At 42.1% G+C, this 13,875-nt stretch overlaps 1 protein-coding gene and 1 pseudogene across 4 annotated transcripts in view; both read left to right on the forward strand.

The window, feature by feature from the left end:
• Positions 1-13,875, forward strand: part of Klhl15 (kelch like family member 15) — a 102,161-nt gene that overhangs the window by 39,529 nt on the left and 48,757 nt on the right. The gene's annotated exons all lie outside the window — the stretch shown is intronic.
• Positions 6,678-6,789, forward strand: LOC147823249 (U4 spliceosomal RNA; annotated as a pseudogene).

The raw sequence follows: 13,875 nt of genomic DNA on the forward strand, positions 1-13,875 counted from the left end.
TGCATTCATCGGTTAAGTGCTGGTGGAAACTACAAACTGGAACTTGGTGGAGGTGTTTATTTGGCTTTATTTTACCTTCTATTTTTTTGCGGTTTTTTATTAGCATATGTAAACAATACAAAATAAATCCATTGCTGAAAATTGGTACATATATATATCATATCTTGATCTTTTTTATTTCCCCTTCCCATTACTCTTCCTCCTGTCTCCTCCCATCTCCAGATCCCTTTCCATTTTCAATCGTTACACCAGCCTGGTGTGGTGATGCACATCTGTAACCCCAGCACTCTGGGAGGTTGAGGCAGGAGAATAGACAATTTGAGCCCAGCTGGACAAATTAGCAATTTAGTGAGATACTGTCTCAAAAAAAAAAAATCGAGGTCATGAAAATACTCCAGTTAGCAGGCTCTGGTTCCTGCAGCTGATGGCTCAGCCTAGCAGAGGCTCTTCCTTTTGCAGCCCAGGATTGGGCACGACCTGGTGTGAGCCCCTGTCCCACCTGTCCCCTCCACCCAAGGGCACAGCTGCCCAGAAGATGGTAGGACAGACAGGTCCTGGATCTCTGGGGCAGGAGGGGCAGCCTTCAGTAGCAGCTCATACCCCACCTTCCCAGGACTGCACTGGGGTGGAATTTGGAGTAATGGGAAGGTTTTGTGTTTGTTTTTGTTTTTGTTTGTACGGGGGATCGAACTCAGGACCTTACACTTGCAAGGCAGGCGGTGGAACCACTGAGCCAAATCCCCGACCTTGGGAAGGTTTTTAAGGGTCAGGGATGGATCTTTTCTAAAATGTTATTACTTGTAAATAAAGTCTATTTTTCTCCCTGAAAAAAAAAAAAGAAAATACTCTAGTTAGGCAGCAGTGATGGTTGATAGCCTTTGTAAATATACTAAAAACCAGTGAATTGTGCAGTTTTATTTAACAGGATGAATTTTGTTTTTTGGGGGGGGGGGTTGTTGGTTTTTTTTTTTTGGTTCCTCGAATCCAACTCAGGACCTTGCACTTGGGAGCGGCAGAACCACTGAACTAAATCCCAGGCCCTGGGGTTGTTTTTTTGTTTGGTTGGTTTTTTGGGGGGTTTTTTGTTTGTTTGTTTTTGGTACCAGGGATCAAACTTGAGACCTTGGGCTTGTGAGGCAAGTGTGGAACCACTGAGCTAAATCTCCGGCCCCTGTTTGTTTGTTTCTGAGACAGGGTCTCACTTTGTATTGCAGGCTGGCCTTGAGCTTACTATGTAGCCCAGGCTGTCCATGAACTCACAGTGATCCTCCTGCCTCGGCCTCCCAAGTGGTAGGATTACAAGCATGTAACACCATGCCCGGCTAGGATGAATTTTAAAATATGTGAATTATACCTCAAACAAATCCTTTGACAGTAAATAGAACATAAAATGCTTTATGGTCAGAAACCTATTGGAAGTAGAAACACTACAGGAAATAATGATTATTAATAAAAATACTGAAAGTCCGTAATCTCATCCAGCTCCAGAGGCTGAGGAGGATTGCTTGAGCCCAGGAGCTCAAGGGCAGCCTCAGCAACATAGCAAGACTTCACCTCTTTAAAAAAAAAACAACTTAACAATTATGGCCCAAACTAAACGCATATTAACTTTATTTGATCCTCCCAACAATCCAATGAAGTAGAGACTATTATTCCCATCTTACTGGTGAGGAAATGAAATTCTAGAAAGATTGAATAACATATACAAGATCCCACATCTAGTAAATAGTACAGCTGGGATTCAGAACAAAGTATGAATACACTCTTTAAAAGTCAGATTTGTTAGGCAGCTATAATCCCACACCTGTGATCCCAGCTACTCCAGAGGTTGAGGCAGGAGGATGGTGAGTTCTAGGCCAATCTGGACAATATAAAGAGGACCCCAGCTAAAAAAAAAATCAGATTTATTGCGTTTGCTTTTATATTTTACAAAAATTCACTGATTTTTAAGTATAGGATTCAATGAGTTTTAGTAAATTTACAGACATGTGCAACCATCACCATAATACAGATTATAAACATTTCCTTCACACCAAAGAGATACTTGGTGCTCCTTCTTTTCTTTTTTGCGTTTTGTTTTGTTTTTGTTTTTTGAGACAGGGTCTTGCTATGTAGTGCAGGCAGGCCTTGAACTCACTATGTAGCCTAGGCTGGCCTCAAACTTGCGGCGGTCCTCTTGCCTGAGCCTCCCAAGTGCTGGGATTACAAGTGTGCAGCACCCTGCCCAGCACCTGGTGTCTATTTTCAATTAATCACTGTTTCCATCTCCAGCCCCAGGCAATTACTGATGGACTCCCCATTTTAAAGATTTCCTTCTTCTGGACATTTAATTTAGACAGAATCCCAATCTTCGATGTTTTTCAATATGTCTTCTTTCACTTAGCATAAGGGTTTTTGTTTGTTTGTTTTCTTCCCCGTACCAGGAATTGAACTCAGGACCTTGCACTTGTGAGGCAGGCGCAGTGCCACTGAGCTAAATTCCTGGCCCTATCATAAGGGTTTTGAAGTTTATTCTCCCCCCCCACCCCGTACCAGAAATTGAACTCAGGACCTTGCACTTGCCAGGCAGGTGTGATGCCACTGAGCTATGTCTCTGGCCCTCAAAGTTCATTCTTCTCTTTTTTTTTTTTTTTTTTGGTACTGGGGATCAAACTCGGGACCTTGAGCTTGCAAGGCAGGCACCGGAACCACTGAGCTATATCCCGGCCCTCAAAGTTCATTCTTGTGTCACGCATCAGTTCATTCCTTCTTACTGTTTTTTTTTTGGTTTGTTTTGTTTTTTGTTTTTTGTTTTTGGTACCGGGGATCGAACTCAGGACCTTGCACTTGTAAGGCAGGTGGCGGCACCACTGAGCTAAATCCCCAGCCCATCCTTCTTATTGTTGAGCAGTTACATAACACATTTTTGTTGACCCATTCACCAATTAATAGATATTTGGATTGTTTCTACTTTGGGGCCATTGTGAATAATGCTGCTGCTAATGAACATTTGTGTACAAGTTTTTGCTATATATATATTTTTTTCTGGTACTGGGGATCAAACTCAGGACCTTGCACTTGCGAGGCAGGTGTGGCACCACTGAGCTAAACCCCCAGCTGTGTACAAGTTTTTATGACAACATTTTCATGTCTGTGGGTATATATCTAGTGTAATTGGTTAATCGTATTGTAAATATATGTTTAATATTTTGAGATACATTTAAACTGTTTCCTAGGATTACATTTGTGTGCCATCACGCCCGGCTGGTTTGCTGGCAATTTTTTTTTTTTTTTTTGGTACCGGGGCTCAAACTCAGGACCTTACGCTTATGAGGCAGGCGGCGGCGCCACTGAGCTAAATCCCCGGCTCTGGTTAACTAACTTTTACCAGGACTGTTACTGATCAAGCAAATGAATTCAACAGCCATTTGGGACAAAATGTAAAATTAACTCCTCAAAAGGCTGCACCATTTTTACATTCTCACCAGTAAGGTGCGAGGGCTCTAGCTTCACCACATCCTTGCCAACGTTTATGACCCTTCTAGTGCCTGTGGTTGTAATTTGTATCGGCCTAATGCTCTAGGCCCGGCCTAGGCATCTTTTCATGGGCTTATTGGCCATTCTTATCTCTTCTTTGGTAAAATGCCTATTCAGACGGGTTGCCCATCTTTTCATTGCTGATGCTGGTGGTGGTACTGGGGATTTAACTCAAAGCCTCACACATGCTCTACCACTAAGCTATACTCCCAACCCAGGCTTATTTTTTTATTTTTAATTGTGAGATTTCTCTCTATATTCTGAATACAAGTCCTTTTTATTGGTTCACATCTTTTTTTTTTTTTTTTTGGAGACAGGGTCTTGCTATGTAGTTCAGGCAGTCCTCCTGCCTCAACCTCCCAAGAGCTGATACTGCAGGCGTGTGCCACTGCATCTGGCTCACATTTATTCACATTTATTTTGGTTATATAGATTAATGAGGTTTCATTTTGAATACAAATCCTTTATCAGATATATAATTTGCAAATGTTTTCTCACAATGTGTAATTTGATTTTCCGCTTTCTTGTCAGTGTATTTGGAGTTCTGTTGTTGTTTTTGTTTGTTTTGTGGTACTAGGGATTGAACCCAGGGCCTTCACCCTAATCTATACCCCTAGCCCTTTTAAAAAATTTTATTTTGTGCCTGGAAATGTAGCTCACTGGTACAGCGCTTGCCTTGCATGCACAAGGCCCTGGGTTCAACCCCTAGTACCATAATAAAGTAAAATAAAATTTTTATTTTGAGGCAGGATTGTGTTAAGTGAACTAAATTACCCAGATTGGCCTCAAACTTGCAATCCTCCTACCTCCCAAGTAGCTGGGATTGCGGGTGTGCTCCACCATGCCTGGCTTATTGTTGTATTTGAAGAGCAAAAGTTTTTAACTTTGGTCAAGTTGAATTTATGTATTATTTTTTCTTTCATGCATTCTTTTGGTATCATATCTAAGAACACTTCACTTAACCCAAGGTCACAAAGATTTACTCTTGTTTTCTTCTTAAGGTTTATAGTTTTAGCTCTTACATTTAGCTCGGTTGAGTTAATGTTTGTGTATGGCTTGAGGTGAAGATGTAACTCCATATTTTTTTTTTTTTGCATGTGGATATCCAGCAGTACTAGCACAATTTGTTGAAAAGACTATCCTTTCCCTATTGAATTGCCTTAGCACCTTTGTCAAAAGTCAATTGACATGGGCTCCATGGTAGAGGGCTTGCCTAGCATGTGTGAGGGCCTTGGTTTGATCCCCAGCACTGAAATAATAATAGTAACAACAATGACAATAATATAAATAAATAAATAGACCCCAAATTAAAAGTTTATTTATGTACTCTCATTTCTGTTCCATGGATCCATATGTCTATCACTTTTTTTTTTTAACCTGGGTCTCACTACATAGTTCAAGTTGGCCTTGAACTAGCTCAGGCTGGCCTGGAACTTGCAGCGATCCTCCTGCCTCAGCCTCCCAAGTGCTGGGATTCATATGTTTATCCTTTTACTGGTACTACAGTGTTTGATTTTTGTAGTTTTATACTATTTGGGAGAAGGTTTTGCTTGCTTGCTCGCTTTCTTTCTTTCTCTCTCTCTCTCTCTCTTTCTTTCTTTCTTTCTTTCTTTCTTTGAAACAAAGTCTCACTTTGTAGTCCCAGCTGGCCTTGAACTTGCTATATAGCCCAAGCTGGTCTCAGACTCAGGATCCTCCTGCCTCAGTCTCCCAAGTTCTGGGATTTCACACATGCAGCACTACACCTGGCTTACATTTTGAAATCAAGAAATGTAAGCCCTATGTTTTGGCCATTCTAGGGCCTTTGCATTTCCATATCAATTTTAGGATCAGCTTGTCAATTTGTGTAAAAAAAAACTTGCTAGTTTCATTTTCTAATTGTAGTAAAAAAAAAAAAGCATAAAATTTATTATCCTCACCCATTTTAAGTGTACAATGCAGTAGTACTAACTGTATGCACATTGTTGTGCAACAGATAGCTAGAACTTTTTCATTCTGCCATACTGAAACTCTAGCTATTCCTGTTTGTTTTTGTTTTTGTTTTTTTTGTGGTACCAGGGATCGAACTCGGGACCTTGCGCTTTTGAGGCAGGCGCCAGAACCACTGAGCTAAATCCCCAGCACCCTCCTGTTGGTTTTTAAATAGGAATTACTTTCTTTTCTTTTTCTTGGTGCTAGGGGTTGAACCCAGGACCTTGTGCATGCTAAGCACAAACTCTACCACTGAACTATACTCCCAGCCTGATAGGGATCATTTTGGTTTTTTGTTTGTTTTGTTTTGTTTTGTCTTTTGAGACAGGGTCTTGCTATGTAGTTCAGACTGGCCATGAACTCACTACATAGCCCAGGCTGACATTGAATTCTCAGGGATCCTCTTGCAGATGTGCGCCACTAGGACCGGCTTGATAATTTTGAATCTACAGATGAATTTGGGAAGAACCTTATCTGACAGCACGGAGACCTCCAACCCCAGAGGGTATCTGCCTGGCCTGTGCCTACCATTCTACTATCCCTCACTGAGGCAGTACCCCCTTCTGCCAGGCCCGGGCAACATTCATATGCAAAGCTATCCCCTGCTTTCTGGCAGCTCCCCCAACCAATGCTGAGGTGCCCAAACTGACTCCCCTCAAGTCCCTCTCCTGCCCTGTGTCTACAAAGAAATTCTGTCTTGAGATAGTTATGCGATTACCGTTTTTTAAAAGTTAGTTTTTTGTTTGTTTGTTTGTTTCGCACCAATAAATAACCCCAGAACCTACATTCAATCCTGTTTCTATCCTTAACCACAGTTCCCAAACCCTAAAGTTCTGCTGCTGGCAGAAGCAATTACTAGAGGCTTTTTTCTATTTCCTTCCATTGTTAGGGCCAGGGATTTAGCTTAGTGGTTCCACTGCCTGCCTTGCAAGCGCAAGGACCCAGTTCGATCCCCGGTACCAAAAAAAAACCCCAAAACAAGAAAAAACCATTGTGTATCACCGCATAGCAACTCTTCATGGCTACTACCCCTGAACTCTGGGACTCACACTTGCCGTGTGTGTGTGTGTGTGTGTGTGTGTGTGTGTATGTTTGCCTCCACATCTGAAGTGCAGGATTCATGAATATGTGGCTTGTATCATGAGGCTTCTAAAGTATAGTGTTATTTTTCATTGGCCATAGAGTGCCTAAGCTTTGCGCAGTAGCAGTATCATAGACAGTGATGCTTATCCGAGCCGTGATTATTGCTAATTGAAAACATAAAGTTCCTAAAGATGATTAATTTTTTTTCTGTGGTGCTAGGATTGACCCAAGGTTTTGTGCATACTAGGCAAGTGCTCTACCACTGAGCTGCATCCCAGACTAAGGGTTGTTCTTTTTAATATTTTTGTTTACGAATAGGCACCATCTATGTTGTGTTTCAAAGTAAATGCAGTCAGTCACAATGGTGACATTCTGTTTTTCATTGACAGTGGGTGTTCAGCAACTGCAAAACTCTTCTATCCTGCTTACCATAGTACACTCTGTCTTACTTTTATCTCCCAGTCTACTTTTGTATTTTCTTGGTGGTTCCCTATCTTCTTCTGAAGACTTTCCTCATACTGTGCTCCCCAAGGCCCAGTCCTTGCTCCAGTTACACTCAGCCCCTTGGTAATGTTGTAAATACTTCTTGATATATAACTTGAATTTTGAGGCTTCTGAAGCATAGTGTTTTCAAAATTGATTTATAATGAGCACAAAACATGATAAGCTTGTTTTTATTTTTTATTATTTATTTATTTATTTATTTATTTATTTTGGTACCAGGGATCACACTCGGGACCTTGGGCTTGCAAAGCAGGCAGTAGAACCACTGAGCTAAATCCCCAGCCCTAGCTTGTTTTTAAAATGTACTCTTTTTACTGAAGATCAGTGGAATAGATTAGAAGATGCAGAAACAACTCCAGACATACTCAGTCACCTCATCTTTGACAAAGGAGCCAACCACCCTCATTGGAGGAAAGATAGCCTATTTAATAAATGGTGTTGGAAAAACTGGATTTCAATCTGTCGGAGATTAAAACTAGACCCATACCTATCACTGCGCACTAAACTAAGATCGAAGTGGATTAAAGATCTAAACATTAAGTCAGAAACACTAAACTTGCTGGAAGATAAGTTAGGTAGAACTCTTGATGACATTGGCATAGGAAAAGACTTTATGAACAAATCTTCAGTAGCACGGGAGCTAGCACAAAGAATCAACAACTGGGATCTCATCATATTAAAAAGCTTCTGCACTGCAAGAGAAACTACCAACAGAACTAAGAGACAACCTACAATGTGGGAAGAAATATTTAGCAGCTGTAGCTCAGACAAAGGTCTACTATCAAGAATATATAAAGAACTGAAAAAAATCAGACCTCCCAAATTCAAAGACCCAATTCAAAAATGGGCATCTGAAATGAACAGACATTTCTCAGACAAAGAAGTAAAAACAGCAAGTAAATATATGAAAAAATGTTCAACATCACTGGTTATTCGAGAGATGCAGATGAAAACAACATTGAGATTCCACCTCACCCCACAAAGAATGGCTGCTGTCAAGAAATCAACCAATAACAAATGCTGGTGGGGGTGTGGAGAGAAAGGAACCCTTCTCCATTGTTGGTGGGAGTGCAGACTGGTGCAACCACTGTGGAAATCAGTATGGAGATACCTCAAAGAACTAGGGCTACAGGTCCCATTTGACCCAGCTTTTCCCCTACTGGGAATCTTCCCCAAAGAATTAAAAGAATCATACCACAGCGATATATGTGCACTTATGTTTATAGTGGCACAGTTTGTAATAGCTAAGGCTTGGAAACAGCCCAAGTGCCCATCGACTGGAAACTGGATAAAGAAGATGTGGTTTTTTTATAAAATGGAGTACTACTCAGCCATAAAGAATGAGAAACTAGAGACATTTATAGCTAAATTAATGCATATTGAGGCCATACTCTTAAGTGAAATAAATAGGACACACATGTGCAAATACCGAATAGTTTCTCTAGTGTGAGAAATTGAAAGTGTAAATAAGGATGAAAATGATTAAAATGAACAATTGATAATTGAAAAGGTTCAAGGGTTTGGGGATGGTAGAAGGGAAAGGGGAAAGGGAAGAAGGGAAAGAAAAAATTATGAGAAAAAAAATGGAATCAAACTCTGTGTAGATAGGGAAGGGTGGAGCGGGTGAAGGGTGCACAGGTAATGGGAGAAAAAATAAAAACTAAGATGCATCATGTTCTGGTACAAACACCCAATGATAAATGTAAATGTATTTTATACCTAAAATGTACCAATAAATATATATATTTTAAAAAAATAAAATGTACTCTTTTTAAAAATTTCATTCACAAGGGGGTATTGTCAATACTATGATTCAAAGTAAGTATATTCAGTAAATACAGAGCAAAATAAAAGATAATAGGAAATAGGGAGACAGATCTTTTGTAAAAGGGAAGAGGACCAAGAGAAGGGGGGCGGAGGGAGAGGGAGAAAGGGTGATAAAAAAGAATTAAGATGTGTTACATACGTGTATTAACTCCCCATGAGGAGTGTAATTATGTACTGCAAACATGTACCAATAAAAACTAAAAATTGAAAACAAAAAAGAAAAAACGCAAAGTAAGTACCTCCCATTACATGATAACATTGGTCGTGTCTTATGTTGGCAGTGGGTGTTTAACGACTCAGTAGCAAGTAGCATCCTACACTCTGATCTTCTAGATGAGCTCCCTCTGTTCTCCAGGAGGGCTCCCCATCCCTGGTGGGATTGTGGTTACCTGGTCTTTGCACTTTCTCCTTCCTCTCCTATTCCCATCCACCTGCTCTTCTTGAGATCTTCCACATCTTAGTCACAAATTCGTCCTTCCAGTTGCCCAGGCCAGAAACTGTGGCATCATCTTTGACTCCTCTCTTCCCTTTACCCCTATATCAGGAAATCCTGTTGGCTCTGCAGTCAGAACATTTGCAGAGCTGGGTGTGGTAAAGTAGGCCTGTAATCCCAGAACTCTGGGAGGCCGAGGCAGGAGGATTGCAAATTGGACCCCGACCTGAGCAACGTAGAGAAATGCTGTCTCAAAGAAGAAAAATGAAAAGGGACGAACAGAGGCCTACAAGGCTTTGTACAGTCTGGTCTATCATCTCTCTCAAGTCAAGGCTCAAATGACACTGTCCATCCTCATCATCCTAGTTAAAAATGGAATGCCCCCTCCATTCCATAGCACTTAGCACATTCAAATAGGCCACACAGTCTGCTTATTTTATTACCTGGCTTATGTAAACTATTAAAGGGCAAGGATTTTCATGTTTTGTATATTGATAGATCCCCAGTGCATAGAACAAGATTTGAAAGCTGGGCTCAGTGGCACACGCCTGTAATCCCAGGACTTGGGGAACTGAGGCAGGTGGATTGCCAAGAGTTTGAGACCAGCCTGGGATACATAGTGAGACCTTATCTCAGAATAACCAAAGCAGGGCCAGGAGATCTAGCTCAGTGGTTCTGCTGCCTGCCTCGAAACCCTAAGAATCCTAGTTCAGTCCCCGGTACCCAAAAAACAAAACCAAAAACAACAACAACAACAACCCCCCCAAAACAGGACTTGACATGTAGTAGGTGCTCATAAATACAGTACTTATGGAATGAATACGTAAATGAGTGCAGGACATTACAAACTAGTCATTTATGAAATTAAACATGAATAAAAATGCAACAATATGAGGATTATTCACCATGGTAATCACAGGGGTGGCTGGAAGCCCTGACTGCCCCGTCTACCCCCAGAAGCCATCTGACCTTTGGCTTCCTTCTCTCTCCTTGTCCCTCCCTCCCTCCGTCCAAGCTGTAACCCTGCTCAGTTCTCAGCGTGTCTCTAATGCGCCTGCTGTCTTTGCCAAAGCCTGGAGCACACAGCTCTGTGGATGCCTTTTGTGCCTCTTCTCCCTCTCCCCTCTCTCTGGACTGGATTCCCAGGTCACTGTCTGACTCTTCCCAGCCTGGATTATGTCCTAACCCCCCACATTGCCTAAACCCGTCACAGTGTATTGAAGACTCTTTTTTACATTTTAATTTCTTGTTAATGCGTTGAAGACTCTTGAGAGACCAGGTCAGAAAGTTTCTGAGCCCCTCATGGTTGGCGGAAGGGAGCATGCAATTATTCTAACAACTGCCAGCCCGTATTTGCTTGCTAGGGCTTTGGGGCTGGAAGAGAAAGAGTGAAGTGCTCAGTTCCAAGGACAAATCATGTTGCGTCTTCTCAGCCATGTAGACATAAATCAAGGTGTTTTTGTTTTTCAGTACTGGGGATTAAACCTAGGGTTTCCCACAGAGCTACATACCCAGACCCCCACTCTTTTTTTTTTTTTTTGCTGCATCCCCATCCCTTTAAAAAAAATTGTTGTCTTGACTTGAGATAGGTCTCCCTAAGTCACTAAATTACATTTTGTACCACTCTGCTACGCTTCAAGTGAATTTGTTTTCTTTGGGGAGCTCCATGTTCTAGTGAAATAATACAAATGTACATACTTCAGGCACATCCTGTTCCAGGAGCGACTCCTTCGAAGGTTGTCTTTGCTTTGCCTTATTTTATGTGTGCACCCACCTTTGGATCTTTAGGGATTCAGTCTCCTGAGCTTGGCCCAGGGGATAGACTTGGACCGTGTGACTGGAGAAGAGGGCAGATGGGAAACAAGGGTTCGCTCTCTGTCCTAGTGAAGTAATACAAATGTACATCTTTCAGGCATGCTCTATTCCGTGCACATCCCCTTTGCAGGCTGTTTTGTTTTGTCTTGTGTTTGCACTTACCTTTCGGATGTTTAGGGATTTTGTCCTCTAGAGCTGGGCCTCAGGGATAGACCTGGGCCTGGTGGGATTGGAGAAGGGGAAAAGGGCAGATAGGAAGCAAGAGTTCCCACCAAATGACTATAGATGTGATTCAGAGATGGCCAGTCAGGAAATCCCCGTGTAGAGGTCTCTAAAAGTCATGATCTGTTTAAAGAAATTGAAATTGATGTGTGATTTCTTTTCTTTATTTTTTTCTTTCTTTCTTTTTTTGAAACAGGGTCTCACTATGCAGTTCAGGCAGGCCTTGAACTCACTATGTAGCCCAGGCTGGTCTCAAACTCATGGCAGTCCTCCTGCCTCAGCCTCCCAAGTGCTGGCACTACAAGCATGTGCCACCACGCCCCAGCAGGGTCTGTGTGATTAAGTTTTTGCTTTGCCTAGGAAAGTGAGGTGGAGAGAGAGAGTTGGGGAATGCAGAGAGGTAGTGAGAGACCAGAAGCCAGAGGATAACAAGGAAGCTAAGAGGAGCCAGTCTAAGTGAAAAATAACCAGCAATGACCACCATGTTTAAGCACCAGGCAGGAATCCTCCAACTCGGATAGACACCACTTTCCCATTAGTCATGGAACATAAGGGCTCTCATTATTATCATTAATATTATTATTGCTGTGCCAGGGATCTAACCCAGGGCCTCATGCATAGTAGACAAATGTTCTAACATTGAGCTATACTGTCAGCCCCTAAGTTATTCTACTTGGCTGTTAATGAACATAAAAGGCTGGAAAATTTGGGCACCCCCAGATTGTGTTTCAAAAGATTCTATCTAGGATAGAAACCAAGATATAATGTTTAGGATGATAGCAACCGTCATGTTAGACTATGTTGGTGTCTAGGGCTTGGTGTGGATCTGCAGAAGTTGGTACTGATTCTGAGGATACCAGTGGACCCTGAAGGTCTGAGGTAGACTGGATCCCACAACATGCCTTCAAATTTCTGAACAGCTAAGGTATTATTGAGTGCTTGGCAAAACAATTTTTTTCTTTTCTTTTTGGTGCCAGAGATCGAACTTGGGACCTTGCACTTGCCAGGCAGGCGCGGTGCCACTGAGCTACATCCCCAGCCCTTGGCAAGACAATTTTCAAGGGGAACAAGAATGCATGCACAGCTTTATTAGAGTTTGTTGAAGCTATCACTCTCATTCTCCTAGATTGGTGAGGTATTAGTTACCTATAAAGTTATTACTATGACAACTATCATAGACTAGATTTCGCTTTTTTTTTTTTGTTGGAGGTATTAGGGATCGAACCCAGGGCCTCATGCATGCTAGGCCAAGTGCTCTCCACTGAGCTACATTCCCACCTCCCCCCTTTTTTTTTTGGTACCAGGGATCGAACTCAGGTCCTTGCACTTGAGAGGCAGGCCATTCCCACCTTTTTGTTTTATTCTTTTTTTAAAAGGAGTTTTAATTTGGCTCTATCTTATTCTTGAGACAGGATCTTGCTAAGTTGCCCAGGCTGGCCCCGGAACTTGCAGTTCTCCATCCAGCCTCAGTCTCCTGAATAGCTCATATTACAGGTTTGTGTTCATCACATCTCAAAGCTTCAATTTGTATGTAGGAATGTATGTATGTAATGGGGATTGAGCCACCCCCCCAACCCCCCCACCTTGAGACAGAGTTTCCCTAAAGCACTAAATTCCAAATTGCCCATGCTGGGTTTAAACTTGTGACTCTCTAGCCTCAGCCTCCCAGAGTGCTGAGATTACAGTCATGTGCCACCACAGTCTTTGTCCTTTTATTTTTGTTTGTTTGGAAACAAGATTTCTATGTAGCACAGCCTAGCCTTGGAGTTGAGGTCCTTCTGGCTCAGCTTTCCCACTGCTGGTATTACAGGTGTGTATCACCATCCCTGGGTCAAACTTATTAAAACACAAAACAACAAAATAAAGGAGAGAGGAAGAGGGACTACAGTATTGTATTTTATTTGTGTTTTGTTGAGACAAGGTCTCACCGTATAGTTCAGGCTGGTCTTGAACTGACTATGTAGCCCAGGCTGGCCTTGAACTGGCAGCAATCCTCCTGCCTCAGCCTCCCAAGTGCTGGGATTACAGGGATGTGCCACACCCAGAGAGAATATAGTATTTTAAATCCTCAGAGCTCCTGGGAGGAAATCTTCCAACACCAACATTCCAAAGCCTCTAACTCACCTCTGGACATCAGACTTCTTGCTGGCTAAAAAGCAATTGAGGAATGTGTATTAGCAAATTCTTTGGCTAGAGAGCTAAGAAAAGATAGCTTCCACCTGCCCTGTGGGTCTCTTCCATTGTGACACAATGGCCTCAAGGTATTTAGGAAACTCCCATTACTTTCCAACAACTGGTGGGAAAAGTACTACAGACCTGTGCCGCAGAAGCACATTTCAGTCAAGGTCAGATTGTGACAGGTGGTCACCTAAGATTATAACGGACCTGAAAAAGTCCTTTTGCCTAGCCATGTAGCCCAATGTGGTGCGGCTCAGTGCACTCACCATTTAGGTGTTTGTGCCGATGGTGGTGTAAATAAACCTACTGCGCTGCTGGTCCTATGA

This window comes from Heterocephalus glaber, unplaced genomic scaffold (assembly GCF_053883595.1).
Source record: "Heterocephalus glaber isolate CG9 unplaced genomic scaffold, H.glaber_assembly_v1.0 deba00001594, whole genome shotgun sequence".
NCBI classification, from domain to species: domain Eukaryota; kingdom Metazoa; phylum Chordata; class Mammalia; order Rodentia; family Bathyergidae; genus Heterocephalus; species Heterocephalus glaber.